Source organism: Choloepus didactylus, chromosome 19, assembly GCF_015220235.1.
Source record: "Choloepus didactylus isolate mChoDid1 chromosome 19, mChoDid1.pri, whole genome shotgun sequence".
NCBI lineage: Eukaryota > Metazoa > Chordata > Mammalia > Pilosa > Megalonychidae > Choloepus > Choloepus didactylus.
This window is the reverse complement of record NC_051325.1, coordinates 39,918,041-39,933,110: the sequence shown is the minus strand read 5'-3', so window position 1 is coordinate 39,933,110 and position 15,070 is coordinate 39,918,041. Positions and strand designations below refer to the sequence as shown.

At 43.6% G+C, this 15,070-nt stretch overlaps 1 long non-coding RNA gene across 1 annotated transcript; it reads left to right on the top strand.

Annotated features, from left to right (window-relative positions):
• Positions 1–8,055: 8,055 nt before the first annotated feature.
• On the top strand, positions 8,056–13,008 carry LOC119515810. The gene is made up of 2 exons (XR_005213155.1): positions 8,056–8,649; positions 8,985–13,008. It is a non-coding gene; the product is annotated as an uncharacterized LOC119515810 (long non-coding RNA).
• The last annotated feature ends 2,062 nt before the right edge of the window (positions 13,009–15,070 follow it).

The window sequence follows — 15,070 nt, the reverse complement described above, 5'->3', positions numbered from 1 at the left end:
ACTCAGGCATAGAGTCTGGCAGATGTGGTCAGTCATCAAATCTGGCCCGCCCACCCAGCCTCTCAGACACCCAGTCAGGCAGACTCGGCCAGGCAGATGCTGACAGTGAGGCCGACTTGGTGAGGCAGGGTGGTCAGTGAAGCTCATGCCACCAGCCAGGTTCAGTCAGACAGGTGGACTCAGCCAGCTGCAGTCAGGCCCAGACAGAGTCAGAATAGGTGGTCTCTTTCGGACTGAACCCATTAAGCTGAGATGTGGTCAAGCAGTTAGTGCCCAGACAAGCACAGAGGGAACCATCAACCATGGTCAGCCAGACACAGACGGTTTCTGTGGGTCAGGTACAGTTTTTCAAGCACAGATGGACTCTGGGCAGTCGGATGCAGTTAGGCAGACTCAGTCAGACACACCCAGTCTGGTTCAGTTGCCATCAGCCAGGTATGGGCAGTCTGTCAGTCAACTGTGGTCAGTCAGTCAGACGACGCAGTCTTGGTCTGTCAGGCACCCATGAAATCTGTGGCCAGGCAGACTCAGATTATCAGGCAGTGATGGCGTCTGTGGAGAGTCGGACACAGTCGGTCAGTCAGATGCAGCCCGTCAGGCACTGATGGGACCAGCCAGAGCTTCACAGTCGTCCCTGGAACCCGGGGACAAGGGCGTGGGTCCTTGTTTGGGGCGGGGCCTCGTTCTCCGCGGAAGACTCGTACCTGGCGGGAACCTCGTCCTGGGCGTGGCCTCGTTCCGGGCGGGGGCCGCGTCATCTGCCCCCGCCTGCGGGCCCGCCCCGCCTCTCCCTTCCCGGCAGCCTCCGGGCGTTGCCATGGCAGGCGCGACCAGGCTCAGTGGGCTGACGAGCCGGAGCGAACCTCCCCGCGCAGGCCCTGCCTCAGCCCCTCCTGCCCGGGCCCGGGCCGTCCTGGCCCCCGTGAAGTAGGGTTCCAAGGGCCGTGCTCCGCACAGCGGCAGAGTCCCTGCTGCCGGGTCGGCATTTTTTGTCATCCCTTTGTACAGAAGGGGATGATTGGAAGACTGGGAATGACTCGGGGAAGGCTGCACAGCAAGACAGCGAAAGAGACTCGGAACCTCCGGTTCCACTGCCCCTACACTGTCCCTCAGGAGGAATCAAATTTCTCTAGGAAGTCGGGGCATCAAGAAGAGAGAATGGCCTGTGCGATAATGTGTTTAGGGTTAGGTTTACTAATGACAAGGGCGAGCACTCACCTTCTAGCAAGCCCTATGCTGAAAGCTTTATATACACTGTTTCACATGAACCTCACAATTTTCCTTTGAGATCCCTTGTTACAGATGAGGAAACCGCAGTTCAAAGGGGTTTGATGACTTGCCCACGGTCATGGAAAGTGAGGGAGCCAGGATGTGAGGGAGCCAGGATGGGAACCCAGGTTCTAACTGCTGAGGGTGGCATGCAGGCCATCGACACACCCTCTGCCCCTCTCTTTGTGATTTCCTGAGGGCAGAGCATGAATCCCCTTCAGTAGACCTTTCTGGTCTGCTTCAGGACTCCCAACCCTATGTGAGGCACGGCAGCATGGAGGTCCTTTAAGAGACACTGATTAAAGGAATTTGTAGCCTGGACCAGAACACAGAATAAGGAAATACTGGGACCAGGAGCACCAGCCAAACTATGGGACAAACTATGGGTCTGTCTCACAGGGTTTCCAAAAGGGGAGGCCTGAGAGACCAGAGGAGCCAGGGCCAAGAGACCATCTGAAGAACTCGGCGGGCCGTTGGGGATGGAGGGACTCCATGAGTATGGTTTGAAGTACAAAGAGTGGTCAAGATCCAGCAATGAATGCCAGGGGTTAGATGCACATCATGGGTTGTAAACTCAAAGTCTACAAGGCCCAGAAAGGTCATGAAAACAAATGGCCAGATTAGCAAACCTGCCCCATCTAAAGGGGGCATCTGCTTCCATCCTCCTGCCAGTTGTGTCCTCAGATACCCACTGTCTCTAGTACTCAGTTGGGGGATGTAGGCCAAGTCACTTAATATCACCATGTCTCAGTTTCCCCAACTGTATAATGATAAGGAAAACTTAAGTTCTATCTCATAGGGTGAAATTTTATGGGAATCAAAAGTGCAGTGTGTAGAAAATGTTTTGTGAACTGTAATGTATTCTATGAGATGGAGGGGGAAGAAAGAGAACGTTGACTCAACATCTGTTGTACATCTGCTACACAGTCTACATGAGTTCTGACAGCATCCCTCTGAGGCAGGGCTTAGTGTTTCTCTTGTACAGATGAGGAAAATGCCCTTCAAGGAATACACTAATTTATCCAAGTTCACAAGTATATGTGTAGTGGAGCCAGATTTAGGATTTAGGACTATCTGACTTCTAAGCCTAGTCTCTAGCCACCAATTGTTTTGGAAAGTGTGGCTTGGGTCCCACTGGTCACAAAGGAAGACCCAAATTTTACAGAGCCAGGAAACAATAGACTGAATTATGACCACCCAAAGATATCAGGTCCTAATCCGTGGAACCCATAAGTGTTACCTTATTTGGAAGTAAAGTCTTTACAGATGTGAACTAAGAATTTGGAAGTAAGGAATTTGAGATGAGGAGATCATCCCGGATTATTTGAGCAGGCCCTAAATGCCATCCCAAGTGTCCTTATAAGAAAGAGGCAAAGGGAAATTAGACGCACAGAGAAGGAGGCAATGTGACTATGGAGGCAAAGATGGGAGGGATGTGGCCACAAGCCAAAGAAGGCTAGCAGTCAACAGAAGCTGGCAGAGGCAAGAAACAGTTCCCCCCATAGCCTCCAGAGGGACTGCAGCCCTAATGACACTTTGATTTTGGCCCACTGCTGTTGAACTTGCTTTTCAGGACAGTAAAGAGTCTAAATTTCTGTTGTTTTAAGCCACCAAGTTTGTGGTAATTTGTTATGGCCACAGGAAAATAATATACAGGCCTATATGACTTCAAAATTCATGATCCAAACCACTAGTATATACCTGCGCCTCTCTGTTTTTTAACAAGCTTTTTATTTTAGATTACTTTTAAATTTACAGAAGAGTTGCAAAGAGAGTACATAGAGTCCCTGAATACCCCTCACCCAGTTTCCCCTATTGTTAACATCCTACTACAGTATACTTGTCACAGCTAGGAATCCAACACTATTATTATTATTATTATTAATTATCATTATTAACTAAACTCCACACTTATTCAGATGTCACTAGCTTTTCCACTAATGTCCTTTCTCTGTTCCAGGGTTCCATCCAGGATATCATATTACATTTGGTCACCATATCTCCTTAGTCTTCTGTAGTCTGTCTCTGACAGTTTCTCAGACTTTTCCTTGTTTTTGTGATCTTGGCAGTTTTGAGGAGTACTGTCTGACATTTTTCTCATAATTTGACTGGAATTATGGGTTTGGGGAAAGAATCACAGAGGTAAAGTGCCCTTCTTCTCACATCATGTGACTTAATCACCTTGTTCACCTGGCCAAGGTGGTTTTCACCCAGTTTCTCCCCTATGAAGTCATTTGTTTCCCCCCTTTCCATATTCTCTTCTTTGGCAGCAAGTCAGTAAGTGCAGCCCACAATCAAGAGAGTGCAGGGATTAAGCTCCACATCCTGGGGGTGGGAGGGTAGCTACATAAATTATTAAGAATTGTTCTTTAAGGAAGATCTGTCTCTTATTCTCATTTATTTGTTTATTCGATCATTTATTCATATCAATATGGACTCATGAATATTTAGTTAATATTTTGGGCTCTACTTCAATACCAGGTTATTTATTTTGTTGCTCAAATTGTTCCTGTTTGGCCCTTGGGAGCTTTTTTTAGGTTGGTTCCTATGTTCCTTTGATACTAATTGTTTTGCAAAGTGTGGCTTGGGTTCCACTGACTGCACTGAGATGATTTCAAGTAGAACCAGACGAACATTTTTAAAGAGTTGTATATTTACTTAAATATAATGTTAGGAAAACAGGCACATCAAATTAGTGATTTCACAAATACTTCTGAAGACAAGGTTAATGAAGCTATGGTTGTGCTGAGTCAATTCACAGAACGTTATTAAGCAAAGAATGATACCTGTGGTACACAGATATGGATGGAGTTATTAAGGTCATTTGGGAATGATTCAAATTTGGGAGACTCTCTAGGACAGAACCAAGTCCCAAATTAAAGGGATGATCATACAATGAGGACCAGAACTGCCTCAGTGCAGTTGTGTGCTGATGTTGGTGGGGAGGAGGGGATACATGCCGCACTGTTTGTTTCCAGACCAAGCTGTGTGGGTGGCTTGCAGCTCAGCATCATTCCTGCTAATGAGCTTGGAGACTTTGGCCTAACAAACACCATTCTGTGTCACAGGTTTGATATGTTTCCCAAGAAGAAGTGCTAGGGAGCCTCATTATTTTTACTTGTTTTTCCTGTCTTATCCTTGATCTGAGACACGCAGAAGGGACATGGCAGATTCAGCAGTCATACTGGCCACAACCGTGGCTCACAGTCTTGTCTGGGGTCTCTGGGCCCAACCCGTAAGTCCAGCTACGAATGCTCAGAATTGAATTGGAGCATTTAGTCTGCCCCACTCTGCCCAATCCTGAGACCTGACCCAGGCTCTGAATCTGATTGAGCAGTGACACCCTCAAATCTCTGGCCTGATCTGAAATAGGAAGCCCTTCAAGAAAGGAGTCCTTTCATTTCCCTGCTTCTTGTCTGAGCTGTGATGGCTGTGGGCTTGTGTGCGCTCAGCCCTCTAAGTCCCCTCTAGTGCCCTTCCCAGGAAGCTGCAGAGTCACAAGACCCAAGTCATAATCCTGGTTCCAACTGAGATCAAAACAAGGTACATAGCCTCACTGAGCCTCATTTCCTCGTCTGTAAAAGGAAGACAGTGGTAGCACCTACTTTACAGAAGTGTGCAAATTAAATGAGATAATAGATGTAAAGTGCTTTGCACATATCTGGTCCATAGTAAGTACTCAGTAAATTCTTTCATGTTTTCAACAATTATTCATGCTTATAGCATAGCAAGTACTATGCTAGGTGCTGGGGCTACAGGGGCAAACAGGAACAGGAAAAAAAACTAGTAAATTAATGAACAAAGTGAAGCATATAAAGTCAAGCCATTGGTAAGGGGCTTGCACATAAAAAGTACTCAAAAATATTCATTATTATTAATATAATAATATATCATGATGAATAAATGATGGAAATAAGTAGGGTGATTGATGATAGATAACTGGAAGAGTGCTCCTTGAGACAGGGAGGTCAGGAAAATCCCTCTAAAGAAAAAATACTGGAGCATAGACCTAGCAAATGAGAAGAAACAGCTTTGCCAAGAGGTGGAAAAGAGCATTCCACAGAGAGGGAACAGCATGTGCAAAGGCCCTGAGGTGGAGAATACCTTGGAGAATTGAAGGAATAGCAAGGAAGCCAATGTGGCTGAGACGTAATAACAGAAAGAAGAGTGGTTTGAGATAAGGTTTGGGAGGGAAGCAGAGGGCAGATCATGGAAGGCAGTAGGCCATGGGAAGGAATTTGGACTTTGTTCCAAGTGCGATGGAAAGCCACTGAAGGTTTAAACAGGAGAGTAACAAGATCTGATTTCTGATTAAAAGTTAACTCTGGCTTCTGTAAGGAGAATGGATTAGAAGGGGAAACGGAAGAAACAGAATACCAATTAAGAGATGAGAGATGATACTGGTTTGGAATGGGGTCTAGATCAACACTGTCCAATAGAACTTCCCATGAGGCTGGAAATGTTCTCTATCTTTGCTAATATGGAGTCACTAGCCACCTGTGCAAGTATAACTGAGGAACTGAATTTTAAATTACATGCAATTTTAATTAATTAAAATTTAAATAGCCTCATGTGGCTCGTGACTACTGTATTGGACAGCACAGAGAAGTGGTTGTATTTGAAACATATTTAAGAGGCATGTAGGGACCTGTGAATGGTTGGAATGTAGGGAGTGAGAGAGAGGAATCAAGGCCTATTTTTTTACTTGGGAATTGGATGAATGATACTGTCCTTTTCTGATTTGGGGAAGAACAGACTTTGGGGAATTATCAAGAGTTCTGTTTTACACAAGAGAAGTTTAAGATACTGTTGGAAAGTCCAAGTAGAGACATCAGTAGAGAGCAGGATGTATACGTGCTTGTCATCATCATCTCTAGGTTTCAGGGATACCAGCCTGTTTGGCTGCTTAGGAGGAGGGGAGCTCAGAAGGGGGACCAGAAGTTTCACACTCCATCTCCCCTACTCCTCATCTTGGTTAATGTGCCACCGGCACATCTATCCACTCAGCCCTGGAATTTGGAACCCTTGTGTGATCATAGCTCCTCTTTCTTCTAGATGCTAAGATTTTTTCCATTCAGATACTAAGATGCTTCCTTTGAAAAGCTAGAAACCTTCACCTCTACTCCTGTAGCTGCTGCCCTGGCTCAGGCCCTTGTCATCTCAGTGTGGACTAGCGCCCATCCCTTCTGTCCACCTTCCAGCAGAGGGGTCTTTCTGATTGTAGGATTTCCCTCCTGGGAATTCTGTCTGGGTCTTCATCATGTGTCTTAATCCGGACTGACCATTTAAACTTTCTTTCCATTTCTAGGATTGTATCCAAAGGAAACAATCAGAAGCCTCCACAAAGTATGACAATTCACAAGAATGTTCATCACAGCATTAATCATATAAACTAGACATGTAATTCTCAACCCATCTTACTTGACCTATCAGCAATGTTTCACTCTGTTGATAACTCTCTTTTGAAACACTCTCTTCATTTACCTCCAGAATATCACACTCTTTTGGTGGTTCTATCACTCCTCTCTCTCCTTGGCTGGTAGCTTCTCATTTCTCTGACCTCTGAACATTACAGGGCTGCAGGCCTCTCCTCTCTATGTAGTCCCTTGATAATCTAATGCAGACTCATGATTTTAAAGACATTTAGATACTGATGACTCCCAAATAACATATTTCCAGCTCTGTCTCTCCTCTGAATGCCAGCCTCATAAACCCAACTTTCTACTTCACATTTCAAACAGGCATCTCCAACATAACATGTCCTAAATTGAACTCCTGATAATTCCTCCCAAAACTGGTCTCTCCCATCTCAGTTAATGGGACTCCCTCCTTCCCTTGCTTAGGACAAAAGCCTTGGAATCATCCTTGATTCCTCCTCTCTTTTGCACCTCACATCTGGTCCATAAGCAAATCCTGAATTCAACCACTTTTTGCCACTTTCTGCCATCAGGCCTTTATGACATGTCACCTGGCGGGCTGCAACAGCCTACCAACAGGACTCCCTGCTCCTGCCCTGGCCACACTTTGGCTCTTCACCTCACTTCTTCAAAGTTCTCCAATGGCTCCCATTTCACTCAGAAAAAAAATGCCCAACTCCTTTCTCTGCTTTTCACCCTACATGACCTGGTCTGACCACTATACTCTTTTCCTGCTCACTCTGTTCCAGTCTCTATGCGGTTGCTGGTACAGGCCAGGCCCACATTCTTCAGCTTCAGAGCCCGGGCCTGGGCTGTTCCCCTCTGCCGGGAAGGCTCTTCCACCAGGCAGCCCCATGCCCGGCTCATTCCTCCGCCTTCTTCAGACCTCTGCTCAAAAGTCGCCTGACCACTCTCTACAAAATTCCACACCCATGCTTCATATTCCCCTTCCTTGCTTTTTATTTCTCCTTAGCACATTGGCCCATTTATGCGTTTTGAGGATCCCATTGTCTCCTTTCTGTACTAGAATGTAAATTTCAGAAGGGCAGAAACTTTCGTCCTTTTTTTCTTCCCTGTTCCATCCTCTGTGCTTAGAACAGTTCGTGGCACATAGTTCGCGCTCAATAAATAGTTGGTGCTCAATAAACAGATGGCAAACGAGACAAGGAATGAAAGCTTGGAAACAGCCTCTCTATCCAACATGAGAAATAACGCATGGGGGATTCTGCAGGCTGTAACAATTACGGTTGCCAACCGCAAGCAAGGAGGGCGTCCTGACCCCACGTGACATACCCTCCTCCGTCCCTCCCCAGGCAGGGCCAGAACGTTGTAATCCCGGAACCTGTCTCGCGGTTCCACCAGCAGAGTGTACTTCCGGTCCCTCCCTTCGTTCGCCTGCGGAGAGAACTGCCAAGTCAGTTCCGGTCGAGAGCGCGCTGGAAAGAGTGCGTCGGAAAGCGGAGCGCGGCCTGTGTTCTCCAGCTCCTCCGGGCCCTCGGACCCCTCCGGCCCCGGGCTGGCGGGTGAGCTGGGGGCCCGGGGGCGCCCTGCGGTCTCTGCCTGCGGAGACTCAGAGTCTTCACCGCGACTGTCCACCGTCTTGGTCCAGGCCCTGGGGCAGCGGCAGGACCCGGTCCTCCCTTTCCCCCATGATGTCTTGACGGCGGCGGCGGCGGCCTCTCGGAGCCTGGACCCCGCCGGCCGCCGGGTTTCCCTGCCCAGACCTGCCCGGCGGCGGGCGTGGCAGGGAGAGGAAAATGGCGGCTTCCCGAATGCCGCGGAGGGCCGTTAGGGGACTCGAGCGCCCAGAAGGCGGGTTGTGTAGACTCAGGCTCGGTCCTCTCTTCGGCTTGGGCCACGGAGCCTCACAGATCCGGGACCTGGGGTGACCACCCCATTCCAATTGGACGAGATGCCACCTCGTCCCAACAACGACGGACAAAGGCCTTAACGGGCCTGGAAGGTGAGCGGAACCCGGGACGACGACGGGTGGAACGGTTAGCGGGCCTTAGGGCGGTTAGTCTTCGTTCTGCCAGACCTTGCTTGACACTGAAAGAGAGAAATGGTAGACTAACCTGCAACATTTGTCCAATAAGAAGTGCCCACCACCTTTTGGGAAGATTTACTGGCCGTTTATAGAAGAAGGCCTTTGTATATAATATGAAAAAGCTGCTCTCAAATTTCCCCCCAACCTTTTTAAAGAAAACTTGTGCCACATCTAGGCTTACTAGATGTAAAGAGGTTGCCGATGTATGATAAAGTAGAGGTAGGAAATCACATGTATTGTCCATTTGTTAGGGGGAAAAAAAAAATCTTAGGAATGTCTTCTGGAATTGACTTTGAAATGGAATTTAGACTGCCTCTGGAAGCGACAGCGGGAGAGAGACACAACCACGCTTTCTGTGGGTTGGAGGCCAAGAAGCAGAAGGCTAAGAAGAGGAAGAGAAGGTTGTATGCCAGACTGGTCATATTTAGAAGATATTTTCATATTATAACCATTATTTTGTGTGTGCAATTTATTCTTCACTACTGTATATATAATTGGCAATGCTAAGTACTTTTTGAAATATCTCCTCTTCCTATATGTTCTGAAGTGCCTGACATATGGTAAAAGTAGAGGTAGTAGAACACATTTTGTAGTTATCTTTTTGTTAAAATTCATGTGAAATAGTACGGAGTTTTTTGGAATGGCCAAACCACCTCTCTAAATAGTACACATTTTGTACACTGGTTTGGGGGAGGAGGGAGAAGGAAGTGCAAAGGGCTCTATGCCAGTATGTTTATAATGAGACAAGATTAACCATTGTCCCTATGTTTGTGCATTTGGTTTTACTTTGCTATGTATGTAGTGTATATAATGGACGCACATGTCCTAATTTGCATCTAGTCTTCTAGATGTTAAGAGGTTGCCAGTGTATGACAAAAACATAGTAAACTAATACATCTTGTACATTTTGTGTTAAAATTCCTAAGAAAGATTGTCTTCTGAAATTTTGAGCAGTATAGCCCCCAGGGTTGGTGGAGGAAGGATAAAAGGGAAGGGTTCTAGAGTAGAATGTGCATATTTAGAAGACACTTTCTGATTAACTGTTGTTAGATGTGTGCAGTTTATTCAAGACTGTTATGTATATAGTGGATGAACTAAGTCATTATTTGAAACATCTAGTCTGACTAGATGTTTAGAAGTGCCCAATGTATGTTAAAAGTAGTAGTAGTAAAATATTACTTTGTAAATACTGTTTTGCTCAAATTCATAGGAAATAGTGTCTTTTGGAAAATGGGATTGTTAAACCATCTCTCAGCAGCATACAACTGTCTATATACTCGTTCAGTGGTTTGGAGGAAGTGGGAGAGAAGCAATAGCAAAATGTAATTTGTTAGTGTGTTCAGACAAAACTTTTTCTGTATGTCCTGTGCATTTCATTTGGCTGTGTATATAATGGACAAATGAGTCCTAATTTTGCAGCATCTAGTCTGTAGATGTTAAAGAGGTTGCCAGTAGTTATTAAAATTAGTATGTTTTGTATACTTTATGTTGAAATTTATTGGAAAGCTTGTCTTCTGTAAATGACTTTTGGGTATGAATTTGTTCAACCACCTCAAACCATTACACTTGCCTGTACTTGTCTACTGAACTGGTGGTGGAGAAAAGGAAGTCAGGAGGGTATGGTTCAAGGACAAGATGGTCACATTTAGGCGACACCTCAGATTATAACCATTGTTATGTGTGTACAGTTTTATGGAACAATACTATATATGCAGTGAACAAGTAAATTTTTATTTGAAATAGCTAGTCTTTTTAAATGTTTAGAAGTACTTGATGTGTTTAAAAACAGAGGTAGTAGGATAGCACTGTAAATAGCTCTTAAAAATTGATGAGAAATACTGTCTTTGGGAATGGAATTGTTAAACCACCTCTGAACATTGTACTTGTTCATTGGTTTGAGTGAGGTGGGAGGGAAGAAATTGAAAAAGGTGTTTTGCTAGTGTGTACTAGAACATTTCTTATCATCCATTGCCATGTATGTTATGTGTATTCATTTAACTTTGCTGTACTGTATATATTGTGTATATACTGGACAAATGAGTCCTAATTTTATAATATCTAGTCTCTAGATATTAAAGAGGTTGCCAATGTATGACAAAAGTAGAGTTAGTAAACTAACACATTTTGTACACTTTGTGTTAAAATTCCTAGAAAGGCTGTCTTCTGAAAATGACTTTTGGAAATGAAATTAGAAAACCCCATCTAAGTGACACAGGTGCTTGTAGCTCATCCACTGGGTTTGTGGTGGAGAAAAGGAATCAGGAGAAATGACGGGCTCTAGCCCCAAAATGTTTCTATTTAGAAGACACTTTCAGATTTAACAGTTGTTACGTGTGTGTAGTTTATTGAACACTACTGTGTATATAGTGGACAAATTTAAGTCCTATTTGAAACATCTAGTCTTTCTAGATGTTTAGAAGTGCACAAAGTATGTTAAAAGTAGAGGTAGTAAAATAACACATTTTGTAGATATTGTTTTGTTAAAAGTCATATGAAATATTTTTTGGAGATGGAATGATCAAACCACCTTCAGAGCAGTACATATTCTGTTTGTGCTGTTTCAGGGAGGAGGGAGAAGGAAGTGCCAAGGGCTCTTTGCCAGTAAGTCTGTAGTTGGGCAAGATAAACCATTATCCTATATATTCTGTGTATTTTGTTTTACTTCACTGTGTATACAGTGGACAAACGAGTACTCATTTTTTATCTAGTCTTTCTAGACCAGTGTATGACAGTAGAGTTAGTAAACTAACACATTTTGTACATTTTGTGTTAAAATTTATAGGGAAGACTTGTTTTGAAAATGACAGAATTTTACTTGTGAAAGCAAAATCATTTAAAAAAAAAATGAAAAAACAAAAACCCTCTAAGCATTGCACATGCAACCACTGGGTTGATAGAGATGAGAACAGGAAGGATTCTAGGCCAGAGTATTCCTATTTAGAAGACATTTTCAGATTATATCCTTTGTTACATGTGTATGGTTTATTCAAAGCTACTGTGTGTATTGTGGACAAGTTTAAGTCCTTATTTGAAACATCTAGTTTTTCTAGATGCTTACAAGGATACAATATATGTTAAAAGTACAGAGTGTAAAATAACATTTTAAATATTTTTTCTGTTAATACAGAAGAATGGCTGTATTTGGGGAATGGCACTGTTGAACTGGATATCTTGGAGCAGTGTGCTGAGGGGGTGGGGGTGGGGTAGGGAATGAAGTGCAGAGGGAAGGGTTCTTTGCCTGCGAGTTAGACAAGTTCAGATTGTTTGACCATTGTTCTGTATAGGCATTTTAGTTATTGCTGTGTATTAAAAGACAAGTCCTAATGTCCAAAGTATACTAAAAATAGAAGTAGAAAGATAATCCCTATAGAAATGTCCTTGTGTTAGTTTAAAGGAAGGCCTGTCTTCTGGGAGTGACTTTGCTAATCCACCTCTTGGAGCCAGATGCATTTCTGTACTTAGTCATTGAAATAGTGGAAGAGGAAGAAGAGGCAGGGCTCTTTGCTAGTATCTCTAGATCTAGAAGACAGTTTTAGATTATAACTATAGTTCTATGTGAATTTTTTTTTGTAAAATACCTGTGTTTATTGCGGATAAGATTCATTATTTCACAATATCTAAGCTTTTTAGATTTCTTGAGGTGACAATGTATGATAAAAAGTAGAGTAGTGAATTAACGAATTTATAAATATCTTTTTGTTGATAGAAAAGAAGCATCTTTGACATGGAATTGTTAAACGACCTCTGAGCAGTTGGTATCAGAACTTGTTTATTAGGTTGGCTGCAGAGGGGCGGAAGAACGTGCAGGGGGGAGGGATGTATGCAACTGTGTTCATATTTCCATTTTGATGTAACCATTGTACTTGGGCATCTCTTGGCTATACCATAGGACATTGCTAAAAATAATTCAGTGGAAACATACCTTATTTCAATATAGATCTGAACATGAATTCTCTTAGATGAATTATACTTGTTGTATTCTTTATGTCTAATTTTAAATTGAGCATTAAGGGAATGCAGTATTTGTTAACTCTGCCATATCTATAGAGGCCTGTTGCATTTTTGTCTTTTATGAAATTGTCCCAAAGGCAGGCAGGAATACATTTTCCCCCCTTGATTGAGTTGGTGTCATGTATTCTTGGTTATATCCCAGTACTCACAGCTTTGGGACTTTGAATTGGTAAATATTCATGAAAAAGCATGAAACACATAAAAATGTATGCTCAGTTGTATGTATACACATAAAGCACCTAGAAGGATATGTCAACCCGTAAACTGCTTGTGATTCTGGATGACTTTTGTGTTTGCTTCTTGTGCTTTTCAGTTTTCTATATTGCACAATTAAAAGTTTGAAAAAAAAATAAATGTTATTTTTAAAACTTTCATGGCGTTCCCTTTGCTTGTGGAATAAAGTTAGCGTACTACATAGAAGGACAGTATTCACACCCCTTCATGCCTGGGTTCCGGGGTATTGAAGTTTCACATCTTTCGCCACCTTCCTCCATTACCTGAATGCTTGCCCTGCTGGGTGTTTTTTTTTTGTTGTTTGTTTATTTATTTATTTTTTAATTAAATTCAGTTTTATTGAAATATAGCCACATACTATACAGTCATCCATGGTATACAATCAGCTGTTCACAGTACCATCATATAGTCATACATTCATCATCCCAATCTATTTTTGAACATTTTTCTTACATCAGAAAGAATAAATTTTAAAAAGTTTAAAAAAGAGCACCCAAATCATCCCCCATCCCATCCTATTTTTCATTCAGTTTTTGTCCCCATTTTTCTACTCATCCATCCATACACTAGATAAAGGGAGTGGGATCCACAAGATTTTAACAGTCACACTATCATCCCTTGTAATCTACATTGTTATACAATTGTCTTCCGGAGTCCAGACTACTGGGTTGGAGTTTGATAGTTTCAGGTATTTACTTCTAGCTATTCCAATACATTAAAACCTAAGAGGTGTTATCTATATAGTGCATAAGAATGTCCACCAGAGTGACCTCTCAACCCCATTTGTAATCTCAGCCACTGAAACTTTATTTTGTTTCCTTTCACATCCCCCTTTTGGTCAAGAAGATATTCTGAATCCCACAATGCCGGGTCCAAATTGATCTCCGGGAGTCATATCCTGCGTTGCCAGGGAGATTTACATCTCTGGGAGTCAGGTCCCACATGGGAGGAGGGCAGTGAGTTCACCTGCCGAGGTGGCTTAGTTAGAGAGGGCCACATCTGAGCAACAAAGAGGTACTCGGGGAGACTCTTAGGCACAATTATATGCACATCTACCTGCTGGGTGTTCTGCTCTTCTTAAGGTCACCTTGCACTTTGTTGATTCCATACTTTGCTCATGCTATACCTTCTGTTGACAGTGCCTTTCTTACAATTTTTCACTTAGCAAAATCATTCTTCAGGGTCCAACTCAAATTCTAATTTCTACACAAAATCCTGGGCTTAAGAACTTGACACTCCAGAATTAAAGTGTCAGAACTGAATGCCAGAAATTAGTTCCTTTCCTTTGCAGCCTAGTTATCTTGTATATGGAAACCACTTGTATCATAACTTTTACCTGAAAGTCTACTGGGTTGAGCTCTTGCTTTAAATAATTTCTGTAGCCGCAAAGATGCATCACAATGCTTGATATACAGTGGGTGCTTGGGAAATGTTTGATAAATACAAAGGCGATGAAAGCTCAGTTTTTTCAGACTGATTTCTTCTATTGCATCACTCCTACAGGCACTGGTTGAATAGCCAGGGCCTCCCAGACTGGAAGTTCCTATCGTGGGTGACCAACCAGTGGGACACAAGTCAAATGTAGTCTTTCCATCCCCAAATCAGGCACTGAAGCAACATTCTCTAAGGAAATACCAGAGAGGTCCTTATTCCTGACTTTGAGGTGAGGCATAAGAAACACTGCTTCAGGATGTGGGGATGTGGTGTTTCTGGTGATTCCCAGGATGCTTGTGGTATAACCAGGGTGGGCAGGGAGCCAGTGAGGGCAAGTGGAGAAGGCTCTTCCAATTGCCTTCCCAAGCCAGGAATAGGCCTGAACACCCAGCAGCCCTGGCCCCCCATCTTTTCTGTTGATGCTCTAGGGAGATGAGTCAGGTGTTAGCTGACTGACAAGGACCCAGTGAGTCACATATGCCTCAAGTCCCTGGCCTGTGGGGGGGGGGGGGGGGACGGGACCAGGTGTCCATCAGATCCATATACTTGGACAATTCATCCCAGAATGGGACCCACCTGCAAGCCCCAGCTCCACCAGAGCTAGAGTTAAGAGGTGAAGCAGGGCCACCTGTGCAATTTAAGGTGGCTTCACCCATAA